Source organism: Suricata suricatta, chromosome 3 (assembly GCF_006229205.1).
Source record: "Suricata suricatta isolate VVHF042 chromosome 3, meerkat_22Aug2017_6uvM2_HiC, whole genome shotgun sequence".
Lineage (NCBI taxonomy): Eukaryota > Metazoa > Chordata > Mammalia > Carnivora > Herpestidae > Suricata > Suricata suricatta.
The window spans coordinates 128150113-128163971 of NC_043702.1; the positions used below are offsets into that span (position 1 = coordinate 128150113).

Below are 13859 nucleotides of genomic sequence, written 5' to 3' on the forward strand. Positions count from 1 at the left end.
GAGGCGATGGGCCCTCAGGAAGCCCTATTTCAGGGGCGTCAGAGGCCCCCCACCCTGGGCGGGGCTCTGGCTCCCTGATGAAGCACAGGCCACAGGGCCCAATGCACTATTTCTGGGGAACCAAGAACTGCTCTCTTTCACTCTCTCTCTCTTTCTCTCTCTCCCTTCCTCTCAACATCTTGTTTATCTCCAGAACTCCCTCCATTCCCTTAAGGGCTAAGCTTTGAGAAACCAGGGTCTAGAAGTTTCTTTTCTGGCCTCTACCCCTTCACACCCTCCCCAGAGGGAAGGACCAACAGCCCCTCTGACTGAAAGGGCAAAGGCAAAGAGGAAAAAATGATCAATGCTTCAGTACAAATGTCCTGCCACAATTTTCTCTTGTGCAGTGACAGCCTCCAATGACTTCACTCCGGTGGCAGAACACATCTGTGCCAGGGTCTCTTGGGGCTGCTCTTGGGGAGAAGAGAGGGCCTGACAGTCAGGCCTAGACGGTACCATCCCTCCTGCTGGGCAGCTCGGCCATTCGCCCAGGTGTCCTCAGGTCTCCGGATTTAAGGGCCCAGCTAGGCTCCGGGGGCTTCCCTGTGGGATCATGGGGAGCCCCCGGGGAAGCACAGTGAGTGTGGGGGGCCCCTGCCACCCCGGGGCTCAGGCGTAGCTTCTCCTGGAGTCTGCTCCTGGCACTCCAGGTCATGATTCCATTCTCCTGTTTCCTCCGGCATAACCTGGAGCACCTTGATGGCAGGACCGTGGTGCTGTTAGACCCTAAATTATCAACTATTGTTTTCACTTGCCCACTTCCATTCTGGTAACCCTAGGAACGTAACTTGATAAACCTGGTTCTTAAGATTCTGTTAAGGGGTGCCTGGGTGGCTCAGTCGGTTAAGCCTCCGACTTCGGCTCAGGTCAGATCTCACGTTGGTGGGTTCGAGCCCCGTGTCAGGCTCTGTGCTGACAGCTAGCTCAGAGCCTGGAGCCTGTTTCAGATTCTGTCTCCCTCTCTCTCTGACCCTCCCCCTCTCATGCTCTGTCTCTTCTGTATCAAAAATAAATAAAGCATTAAAAAAAATTAAAAAAAAAAAAAGATTCTGTTAAAACAACCCCACCTGGAAAAGGCCGAGTCAACAGGTGAAAGGCTTCTAGTCACTGCGCCGCGGTACCATCAGATGCTGTAGGATGGTGATTGGTTACTCTGGCCTATGTCAACCCTGCGCTTCTGCTCTGCGGGGCGCTCCTCCTAGGAGTTACACCCACTCTGGAGGGGCCGTTTGGACGAACTAAAATAAACACCTAATAACCAACTCCATTTGTGCTCGTGGATTCCATTCTCCGTGACTCGCAATGGGAAACAGGGTCCAATAGTGCTGTAGTCACAAAGCGCTCGTCCGAAACAAGTACAGAAAAAAAAAGGCTCTCCGTTGAGAGGCAGCGGGATAGTTTGTCTTAGGAGGATTTGCTGGGTTGTTGTTGTTTTTCCTTTGGCGTCCTACGCCCGCCCACGACTCCGTCTGGTACACAGAGGTCCTGAATCCGAGAATGAACGGGGAGGCTTCAGCCAAGCACCCCAGGCTGGTGATGACGGGGGATGACAGCCCTGCTCCCCAGGGCATGAGCCTCACTGGACAAAAGGAACAGAGACACAAGGAAGCATCCGGCTTCCTAAGCGACCCAGGCACAAACCGTTTTAGGAGGCAGTGGGGTTCCTGAAATCCCCCGCAGCTTCTTCTCGCATCCCACAAAGTAGGAATGCATTTGCACCCGGACACGACACACCCTTAGGTGCGGGCTTGTAACCTTCACTTTCCCACAATCAATATGTATCTTTTCTCTTTATTTTATTAAAGAAGGCTCCATGCCCAGCACGGAGCCCAATGTGGGGCTTGAACTCACGACCCTGGGATCAAGATCTGAGCTGAGATCAAGAGTCGGACGCTCCACTGATAGAGCCACCCAGGTCCCCTTCTTATCTTCCTGATCAACCAGATCTGTAACCCCGGAGTGGAAGCTGCATGGCCCACACTTACTCTATCACGCGGACTGGATCTAAGCACCCCAGAAAGCTGCTAATGACCGTCTGGGGTCTTTGTTAGAGAGGCGCTTTGTGGCCACAGTGCTCCAGCCAAACGCAACTTAGAGTGGTTTTTCCTAAGCCTTGAGTCCTGTCAGATAAGAGAACAATATGCACAAAAAAAATATATATATATATACATACATATATGTCTCTGTTGTTTCTTGGCACAAAGCTTCTAAGACCCTTGCAATTTCCTGGGTGATAGGAGTGACTTTTGTTCTAATGAGGTGACTCCAGGTGGGCTCCTGGATGGAATGGGGAGCTGGTCACCAGAAAGTCTAACCCATGATGAGAAGTTAGAACTGTCAGCCCCGTCCCCTCTCCAGGGTTAGTGACTAATCATGCCTCCATAATGAAACCTCCATAAAAATCCCCAAAGTACGGGCTTCCAAGAGCTTCTGGGTTGGGGAGCCCATGGAGATAGGGTAGAGTGGGGTGCTTGGGGAGGGCACAGAAACTCCGTGTCCCTTCTCCCTCCCTTGCCCGATGCATCTCTTTTGTTCCTTTATGCTCTTACATCCTTGTAACAAACCAGTGAATGACCTAATAAGTCAAATGTTTCTTTCTCTGAGCCCGTCTAGCAAATTAACTGAACCTGAGGAGGGGTCGTGGGAAGCTTCCTTCTACAGCCGTTGGTCAAAAGTACAGATAACAACCCGGTCTTGGGGCTGGTGTCTGAAGCCGGGGCTGGGGGGCGCAGTCTTCTAGGACGGGGCCCTTACCCATGGGGTCACTCGCTCTCTCCAGGTTATGGTGTCAGAGCCAAGTTAAATGGCGGGACCTCCCCACCTCCCCAAGCTGGTGTCACAGAATTGCTTGTTGTGGGGATTCCCCCCGTCCAGAGGTGTTGTGAGTGTGGCCGTGGCGCCCAGAGTGAGGGGGACTCATGGGAGGACTGGGGGTGGTTTTCCTGAACAATTCCTTACCAGTGTTGCTAATTCCCTGACAAGGAGGGTAGGCATGGCTCTCCTGAAACGGCCCCAAGAGCACTAAGTGCAATAGTCTTTGCAGCGGGTTCGACACGCTGCACAAACTCTAGTGTGCAGTCAAGTCGTACTTCCGGACGGTCTCTAAGTCAACCTAAGTGTCCTGAGATGTACGCACAACAAAATGCATGTTTGGGGTACACCAATCGGCGGTGCGGTGCGTGTACACCAGTGGAACTGCCACCACATTTGGCTTCTAGAACATTACCAACACCCCAGAATGTCCCCTCTCGCCCCTTGCTGAAATCTCTGCCCCCGGCTCCAGCTCCAGGCAACCACCCACCTGCTTTCTGTCCTAAGGATTTGTTTCCTAGCATTTCATTTGAATGGAATTTCCCTCAGCACAGTGTCTGTCAGGTTCAGCGTGTTGTCACGCGAATCTGTGCCTCCCTCCTCCTTATGGCTGAGGGCTGTTCCGGTGCAGGAACGTACCACAATTTGTTTATTCCAGTGTGAGGTCATTATGCTTAAAGCCTCTGTGAACATTCGAGAACAAGTCTTTGTGTGGCTATATATTCTTTTTTAAAATTATCTGATGGCGCCTGCCATAGGGTTATCTGCACAAACAGCACAGGAGGGCACCAGCCCCATGCCAACCGGTCCCTCCATCCTCCCACTGGCAGCCCCTACACCAGAGACTTTGTGGGGGCGGGGCACCTATGGGAGCCTGAGCAGCAGCAGGAGCTGGAGCGGGGGGTGGCAGCTGCAGCCTGGGCCTTGGACTTTGGCCGGCAGAGCCCAAGACCCTTGGCAATGGGGGCACCAGCGTGTCTCCCGAGCTTGGAGTGAGCGGTTGCAGGCAAGTTGATTGAACTTGCAGCTGCCAGTCCTTGGGATGCTGGGTTTGACCAGGGCCTTGATAGCGTTGGCACGCACACTCATGGCCTTGGCATTGCTGGCCTGTGTCTTCTCAGGCACTCCTTGCGCTTCTTGACAAAGTGCATGTCCTTCAGGAACTTGAGGTCTAGCCCTAAAAGATTCATATTTTTGTGACTAGGGTTTCTTGATGCCATCTCTGTGCATTTTCACGACTGGTTGTGTGTGGTGTGGTTCTTGGACTTGGCCATGTCTGCATCAAAGCCAGCGGCTGCCGAAGCGCCTTGGACCAGAAGAGAAAGAGAAAGACTGGTTGTATGTTCTTACTTCCTCAAGGCGGGTACCTAAGGGTTGGACTGCTGGGTCGGTGGTAAGATATGTTCGGTGGGTGCTACTAAGAAACTGCTGCCTCTCTTCCAGACTGCTTCCATCACTCCCACACCTGCCACAGCGCAGGAGACTCCCAGGTCCGCTGCTACCGTGGCAACAGGTAATCAACTTAATTTTGACTCTGAGCTCTCACCCTGCCAGGTAAGGAAGAAGTTTAGCCTCATCTATTTTCAGTGCTGTTCCCATAATACACACATACATGCGTGCATGCACGCGTACACACACACACACACACACACACACACACACACACACACACACACACATAGTGGGAGAAAAACAAAGCCTAAGTCTCACACTGTGCCCTGTCTGCACTGCTTACCACTGAGATCTCCATTTTCCTGGATAATCTGAGGTCTGCCAGACCCCGCCCCCTTGGCTGAGCCACCCCAGCAGCAGACATGTTCTCAGAGCCTGGGACTCACCCAGATGCCCCTCTCTGAGGTCCTTCTCCAGTGCAGGGCACTAGAAGAGAAGCTTAAATTAATAGCTAAAAATGTTGCTCTGTCCCAGACGTGTCGATGATGTCTAGTTCGTGTTGTTCCCTTTCCTTTAAGAGAAGGAAAAGTTGTTCTCTCCCCTGTGGAGATGCATTTTGAGCTGAAGGCTCGGCCTGAGAGTGACAGATGCAGCTCATCTGACCTCTGGCTGTCTGGGCTGAGATCTGGCCGCAAAGATCACTTGACTCCAAGCTCCCGCTGTACCTTCGTCACTGTTGATACTGCAGAGCCATAAGCAATATTCCATTTCATAAAGGGACATCTCTGAAGTGTACTTGCTCACCCCTGGCCACCCTGAAAGTGGGCCTCTGGGGAGAGAGGTTCTTGACCTTTATTCCTGCTCACTGTTCTAAAGCATTTATTCAGATTGTAACCCAAATCCACTTCAACCATCTTCTGTTGCAAACATAGGTCTCAGTGCCTGGCAAACCGAGTGTTGGTACGCATATTTACTGAGTAAATGAATGAATGAATCATTGACTATTGGTGATTTTATGGGTGTGGATATGACCCACTGAAGTGAATTGTGTTTTGTGGGGCCATTTCTGCTTGAAGGAAATGTTCTGCTACAGGCCGCCCGTCTAATCCCTATACACCTGGGGAAAGCGGTAGGGCAGGCACCTGGGGTAAGACCCTTGGATCCTTTGAGGAGAAGCACCCAGGGTGCTCTGCTCTTGGGCGCCTCCTACAGGACAGGGTGCAGTAACACATCCAGTCCTGCTGCTTTTGTCCTGAAGAAACATTTTTCCTGGTGCCTAAGAAAATGAACCCTTGGACTCTATAAACTATCACTGAATGTATTTTCCATTTATTTTCTCCCAGTGAAGTGCTGTTTTAGTAACTAATCTTAAAAGAAAGCCCAGATCCTACTGTAATCCTTTAAAAGTAGATATTTCAGTCAATAAACACATGAAACATAGATGCCCAACATCACTAGTCATTAGGGAAATATAAATCAAAAGTGTAGTGAGGGACACCAGGGTGGCTCAGTCGGACACCGACTTCGGCTCAGGTCATGATCTCATGGTTCATGGGTTCGAGCCCCACATCAGGCTCTGTGCTGACAGCTCAGAGCCTGCAGCCTGCTTCGGATTCTGTCTCCCTCTCTCTCTGCCCCTCCTCCGCTTATACTCTGTCTCTAAAATAAATAAACATTAAAAAAAAAGCTATAGTGAGCTACCAGTATACATTCATAAGAATGACAAAACAACAACAACAACAACAACAAAAGAAGTGTTGGCAAGGATGTGCAGAAAAGGGAATCTTTGTGCACTATTGGTGGGAATGTAAATTGGGGCCACCACTATGGAAAATAGTATGGAGGTTCCTCAAAACATTAAAAACAGAACTACCATATAGTCCAGCAACCCCACTTCTGGGTATATACTCAAAAGAACTGAAAGCAGAGATAAAGGGATATTTGTGCATCCATGTTTATGGGAGCATTATTCACAGTCGCTAAAAAATGTGGAAGCAAACCCAGTGTCCGTGGAGTGAAGAACGGCTAAGCAAAGTGTGGTCTATACATGCACTGGAATATTCTTCTTCTGCCTTTAAAAGAAAAGACATTCTGAAATGGGCTATGACATGGATGAACTTTGAGGACATTATGCTGAATGAAATAAGTCAGCCAGATGAAGCCAAATATTGTATGATTCACTTAAACGAGGCACTTAGTCAAATTCATAAACATCGAAAGTAGAATGGGGGTTGCCAGGGACCGGAGAAGGGGAGGGAGAAGAGCTACTGGGTACAGAGTTTCAATTTTACAAGATGAAAAGAGCTCTGAATGTACTAACCCGCCCTGAACTACACATCTAAAAATGGTTGAGATGGTAAATTTCATGTATTTTATTACAATAAAAAATCGGCAAACAAGTAAAGGTTTCCTGAGTTCATTTTATCTACATAAAATGAATATTTTTCTTTTCTTTAACCTATCATATGTATTAGCTCCAATTTTGCTCATGTTATCTCTCAGATTACTAAATTCTTTTTGTTTCATGTAACTGTGTGCATATGCACTTAACTTTTTGGTTTGTTTGGTTCTGTTTCTTTTTTCTTTGTTCTGCTCTGCTTCATGTCATTTTTTTCACCAATTATTTCTCCTCTTAGAAGTTTCCATAACTTCATAGATTCATTATTAATCTCCTTTCAATATTTTATTTACTTCATTTTAAGTATGCAGTGAGGGGTTCCAGCAGGAGGGGGTTATTGGGGTATGCACTACGTGCACCTGAGTGTATCTGTGTCTGCTAAATCTTCCCCACCCCCTCCTCCATCCTCACCCCAAAACACTCCTGGGCTTGGTCCAGAGTGCCAGGGTTGGAGGTGGGGCTATAAATAAAAAAGTGGAATCAGGGGCACCTGCATGGCTCAGTCTGTTAAGCGCTGACTTCAGCTCAGGTCATGATCTCACAGTTTGTTGGTTCAAGCCCCACATTGGGCTCTGCATTGACAGCTCAGAGCCCGCTTTGGATCCTCTGCCCCCGCCCCCATCCCTCTCCCGTCTCAAAAATATATTTTTTAACGTTTTAAATTTTTAAAAATTATTTATTTTTGAGAGACAGAGAGAGACAGTGTGCGCAGGGAAGGGTCAGAGAGAGAGGGAAACACACAATCTGAAGCAGGCTCCGAGCTAGCTGTCAGCATGGAGCCCAACATGGGGCTCGAACCCACGAACCACAGAATCATGACATGAGCCGAAGTCCCACGCTTAGCCGAATGAGCCGCCCAAGTGCCCCAATAGCTTTTTTTTTAAAGGAGGAATCACCAGTATCTTTAAGTGTTGCCTCCTGCCCTGAGAGATCTCGGCCAGGGTGTAAGGAGAGGAGGCCATTGTCCTTGTGAATGCGGGGACTTTGGAGCAGCCCGAGTTCACAAGGAGCACACCCTTTATATACTTTGCCTTATTTAATTCTAAGAGCTAAAATTCGAAAACCCTATGAGGTAGGTAATCTACTATTATTCCATTTTCTGGTGAGGAAACCAGCGGAGGGTGTTGAGGAAACTAGTGGAGGTCCTATGACTAGTATAGAGAAGACCTGGGGTTTGAAGCCAGGTCTGTATGATACTATAGGCCTGTGCTCCCGAAAGTTGCTGTTTGAGGTTGCTATTCAAGGCCTCACCTCAGGGCTACTATATGTGATGGAAGGGCGGGACGGAGTCCCCACATCTGCATTGGGCATGACACTCTCCTAGGGCAGCTGGGCCTGGCATATACTCAGCTCTTTAACCCCAAGTTTACAAATGTCAAGTGGAAAATGCTGGCGTGGGCTGCCGCAGTTGGGACCGCCCACACCTCCACTCCCAAAGCAGGGAAGGTGGTGCGTCCTCACCCTCCACTGAGGCGGTCTGGGGGAGGTTAAATGTGCTGCGTAGCCAGGCTGCCTGGGTTCATGGCCCCCCCACCTAGCTCTGTGACTGCAGAAAAATGATTCAACTTTTAAGTTAAACAGCTTCCTCTTCTGTAAGATGGAAACAACAATAATGCCTGTTGGGGTTTTTGTTTTTGTTTTTTAGTTTTAAGAGAGAGAGTACGAGCAGGGAAGGAGCAGAGAGAGAGGAAGAGAGAGGATTTGAAGCAGACGCTGTGCTGACAGCAAAGAACCCGACTCGGGGCTCCAACTCACAAGCTGTGAGATCATGACCTGAGCTGAATGAAGTCAGCTGCTCAACCAACTGAGCCATTCAGGTGCCCCCAATGATCCCAAAAATAAATAAACACGTTCAAAATGTTGGGCTAAAAACACTAGCCATCTTACTACAGTGATTCCCCATCTCTGTACGTGAACCCTTGAGTCTAGTTCAACCTGCAAGAAAAACACTGGCAGCGTTGCCAGGAATCACTGAACCAGAGAATCCGGGTCCACGGCCGCGAAGCCCCACCTTCCTTCGTCTGCGCATGCGCCGCCCCGCCCTTCCTCAGGGACACGCGGCTGTGAGGCTGCGTCCAATCTGCCCGCCTGTTTGCCATGAACTGAGCTGTGCAGTTAATGCACAGGAGGAGGAGGAGGAGGCTCGGGTGATTGCAGAGGCCGTGGGGGCTGGGAGCTGGATTTGCTGTCTTGAGGGCAGGTCTAGAAGGAACTTGGGGGGGGGGGGCGGGGGACAAAGCTGCGTGCAGCCTTGGCCCCAGGGCTGCTGCAGGAATCTGAAAAAGCAGAGGGTACCCTCCTGGAAAATGGGGGATGGGAAGGCATCGACAAATACCCACCCTACTTGATGGTTCCAAGGGCACAAAGTACTGTGAGTGAGTAGAGGGCGTTGGACTCAATCCATAATGCTGAGCAGAGAGAAAGCAATGTCTTCCTGGAAGACTTTGCCTTGATAACACCAGGCATGGTGGTGGCATGGAAAAAGGCTCTCTACAAAGATACGGGAAGGAAGGAAGGAAGGGAGGAAGAGAGGAAGGGAGGGAGGTTCTGGTATCAGAACATCTGAAGGCCGTGTCTGGGTGGGAAGGACTGGAGGACCCAGAGCCTAGGCTTGCCCTGAAAGGAAGTTATGGAGGGCAGGGGCCTGAGGGCAAGGCCGAGGTCAGTTACCTGGAGATCCAAGGCTATTCGGGCCACAACCAAAGGAAGAGAATGAGCTGTGCTCCAGGTGAAGTGACGGGTCAGGAAGGCCAGAGAGACAGTAAGTGGTGGTTAATTTTATGTGTCAGCTTGATGGGGCCAAGGGGTGCCCAGATACTTGGTGTCTGTGAGGATGGGTTCAGATAAGATTAATATTTGAGTTGATGGACTGAATGAAGTTGATTGTTCTCCCTAATGTGGGTGGGGCCCCTCCCAGCCTGAGTAGAAAGAAGCCTAGGAAAGAATTCTTCCTCTCTGCTTGCCAGCCTTCGAGCTGGGACGTGGGTCTTCTGTATCTGAATTGTAACTTACACCGCTAGCTGTCCTGGGCCTCCAAACTGCAGACAGCACAATGTGCACTTTCTCTGTCCATAACCATGTGAGCCAGTTCTTAAAATGAATATCAAGATGGATGAATAGATAGGTAGATCTCCTATTGATTCTGTTTCTCTGGAGAACTCTGGCTAATACAGGTAACCAAGCAGAGGACAAAAGAGAAGTTCCAAACAGAGTCCTGAGGTCTCTGGCACGGCTGCACCAGGAAAGAGGTCAGGTTAGGCTCCCAAGCAGAATCAGCAAGAAGAATCTCATAGGTATCAGACCAGCACAGCGAAGTCTCCTTCATGTGGACTTCGGGGCTTCCGGTTCCTAATTCTCTGCATCCTGATTGCTGAGGGGGCGGGGGGTGGTTTATGTACAGAAAGAACTTCAGAGCTGTTACGTTTATGAATACCCCGTTATTTCCTAAGGCAGGAACCCGCGGACCTCCAAGAATGTGTTACCTGCACACAGCCTGACATAGTGAAATATCAGGTTGACACACACAGCTCAGCGGACACTTTGTTTTACACTTTTAGAGGGTGTGCAGATTTCAGTCCAGTCCAAGCTGTTATATATAGTGACAAGGCCAGGTAGAGGTGAACTCAGGCCAGATGGAGCGGAGAAAGCTGATTTGGTATGCAAAGCACCTGCTGGGACAGGCTAGGCCTTCTCGATGCTGGAAGACCCAGCTGATATGGCAGAGACAGGTGAACCCCATCCAGAGCCCTGCACAGAGGGCGTGTGTTGGTCTGTAACCCTCCTGGGAGCTTCCTGGGTGCAATCTGAAATTAGCCCCTGTACTCTGAGGGCAGAGAGAGACAGGAGAAAGAGGCAGTCATTCCAGGATGGTGGGTGGCAGTTTTAATAAACAAAGGGGACTTACATACGAGGCTTGTCTTGGGCAGCAGCCAGATTAATGGAGCCCTGTACCTCCTTGCCAAACCTGCAAGGTTTATAAAGAGGCTGTCACAGGGTCCAGTCACATACACCATGCAGGTGTTTTCAACCCTGCATCACCATCTCAAGGCTATATCCTTGGGATATAGCCTATGGGAGCAAGAAAGGCAAACGGAAACCATGTTCCAAGGATGGGGGGGGGCGGTGAGGAGTCTCCAAGTGCCAGGATCCATCTCATGGGTCAGTTGGTGGCCACATCTTTTTGATGACCTTTCCCACCAGGGTAGACCCACTGATGAGTAGAGGGAGCGCATCATCTTCAGAGGGACAGGCAGGTCCCTGCCTGGGTCCCGTGCTTGCGTTTAGAGAAGAACCTAGCTGTAGAGGAGCCAGGGTGCTGAGAAACTCACAGGGCCAGGAATGGAGTCCAGAAGAGTATGGCAGAAACCAGTGCCAAGTACTGGTTGTGCCTCTCTTCTGGGCTCCCTGCACACCTGGGCTTACAGACCACAGTGTAAATGAAATTATGCTGCCTCTGTCAGCCCCATCAGTGATGAGTTCCTGGGGGCCAGCACCATGTCTCAGTAATTCTCTGCCCCTGGTGCCTAGCAGGGTGCCTGGCACATAATAGCCAGCGTGTGCTGAAGGACAGGGGACTCTGTGGAAACCCCTGCACAGTGAATCAGAGCTTCTTGGTCACAGCTAGCCTGGCCCTATGCCTGGATAAGCACAGTTTGCCAGTGAGGTGTGAGGTTGTGACCCAGGCAGGCCCTGGGGTTCACCATCCTCCACATGGGTGGCTGTGGTCATGGTTTTTAGAGGTAGGGGAAGGAAGGGGATTACTTTGTTTTGATCAATAATTAAATAAAAATAAGTGAATGCTCGTATTTAGGAGGCTCAGGAAAGAAGTATGGCTTGCTTCAGCGTTTGATGCCATCCAAGTTGTCTTTGCTTGTGCCATGATTTTCACATGAGTTTTGCCACCCAGAAGAGTAGTGTCACTTAATGCCTCCCTTCCTCAGCTTCAGGTAGGAGCTCAGGGCCTCAGAAGGCGCTTCTCAGAGTGTTCATTGGTCACATGGCCCAGGAACATCCCAGAGCCCTGTGAGAGGAAGAGCTGGGGCTGCAGACAGCCTGCAGGAGGAAGGCGGCTCGGCTTGCAGGGGTTTCCCGAGCAGCTGAACAAAGATTCTGGAAAAAGCAGTCCCCGCAAAACCAACTTACCAGCGTGACATGCCATCAACCTCTTGTGAGGAAAAGGCCAGCCTGGGTGTCTTGATGCTATAAAAAGTGTCTGTCTGATGTTTGTCTACCAAAAAAAGATAAGCAAGAGTCTTCATTGTAAAAACAAACAAACAAAAACCCATGAAAGACTGGGCTTCACACCCTCTTTTCCCATGGCTGCCAATTAAAATTGTCAGCTTTGAGAATCTATGGGATGTCACCAAATAGAAGTACTCAACATTTCCACAGGAAATGTCCTCATGGGTCACCGCCAGGAGTTCCCACCACACACATGTGAGTTCCCAAAGATCTGCAATTAGCAGAAGTGTATGACCGACGGTCAGTCAGGTTTAGTTGCAAAGAGGACCCACTGAACTGGTTTACTTGTTGGGAGGGTCAGCAAGAGCATGGATACTCAGCTTCCAGGAGCAGGGTTGAGGCCCATGTCAGAGAACCAGCTCCTGGAGAGCCGTGCCTTGGCTCCACCTGCACAGCAGACAAGATGCCTCTGCCTGGGCATGTTTTCATGGGAGGACAGAGCTAGACAGAGGCTAGCTTCCTGCCAGTGCCTTTTGCCAAAAGAAAAAATCAACAGCCCTGCATGTAGCTCATTCCTGTGACAAGAAAGGAAGGAGCAGCCCTCTGGGAAACTGCCCGATTCTTAGTCTTTAGGTGCATTGAGATTTCTCTTGCACCTCGGCCACCCATGAGAGCCCTGCAGGCTGCCTCTGCCTCTGCCTCTGCCTCTGCCAGGAATGGTTTTATCCCTTCTCCATGGTAGCTCTCAGAATCTGCCTCTGGCTCTCCTGTTTGGAGATGGGAAGGCTGCTCCAGCTCATTGCCCTCTCGATGTGACTCTTGACTCTAGAAGCTTCCCTTGCTTTGATTGCCACCTTTTTCTCAGCCCAAGGTCAGAGGTCTCCCTTTTCTCGGCCCAAATCCTGGAACTCCTGCCAAAGGAAGAAGGTTCCCACCTTCTGGAGCATTCTTCACATGGACCCAGCTCTGAGCTGCTAATGACCGTGGGGACAAAATGGGCAAGAGCAGAACATAAACCAGGTGTGAAAAAGGCAATGGCCAGGCTGACCTTGCAGAAGGCCAAATGTTCAGTGTCTTTAAGTGATGGAAAACTTCAGTCCAGTCGAGGCTGTTGTCCATGTCTGTTGGTGAGGCCCACCAGTAGGTGTCCCCATGCAGGAGTCATGTTCAGGCGGCTTCATGGGGCTAGACCGAGAGGGTCGTTTGCAGCAGGTTATGGACTCTCAGCAAAGAGGACACAGTGAGGCCCATCCTCTGGGGAAGGTGCTGGCAGAGATGAGGTACCTGCTTGGGCTCCAGTGCTGCTCAGAGGGCTGGGAACAGGAAAAGAAGCTTCAGAGGAGACTCGCATTCCGGTTCCCGCAGGAGGAGAGGGAGATTTGCAGAATGGATCCAGGATAGACTGGGATTAGGACACTGCAAATCTTGGATAAACGGGATCATCATTACCACCTGTGTCTCAGCATCCTAGCCTGCTGGCCGTTCAGCTGACAAGAGGGGTCCCTTCACCTGAACTCCAACTCTGCTGGCCCACGTTTGTTGGGAGGTTTAAACCCGGCTCCAGCATCTTGTGTCGTCTTCCTTTTGATCTTGTCAGCTTCCTCCCTTTGCACAAAAATCAGAGGAACGTGAACTCAAGTTTTCTTATGAGGGGACTTGTCAGAATGAACCAGGAAGGATGAGATGCATCCGGAAGCTGTGGCAGAGATGGGCCACCTGCTCCTTACACTTACTTCTTCTTGGGAGAAATTCAGCCACGTGTCCCAGCCTCCTTTGCAGGTAGGTGTGGCCGTGTGGTTGCATTCCAGCCAAAAAATGGGGAGCAAGAGTGGTGCTGGCTACACCCAGGACTAACCCACAGAACGCCGCCATTTGTAATTGTGCACCATGCGTGCCATAGTCCCCAAAAGGCTAATCCAGAGAGGGCATTGTGCCGCTCAGATGTATGGTGCCGGTGATAGATGGGGATTTAGAGGTGTCAGAAGTAGAGAGAGGAGGCTCTAAGGGCCTGGGAGAGCTGCGGTGGGGAATCTTTGAG

The 13859-nt window shown here is 50.3% G+C and overlaps 1 pseudogene; it reads right to left on the reverse strand.

Annotated features, from left to right (window-relative positions):
- Positions 1-3568: 3568 nt before the first annotated feature.
- On the reverse strand, positions 3569-9722 carry LOC115286671 (annotated as a pseudogene).
- Positions 9723-13859: the final 4137 nt, after the last annotated feature.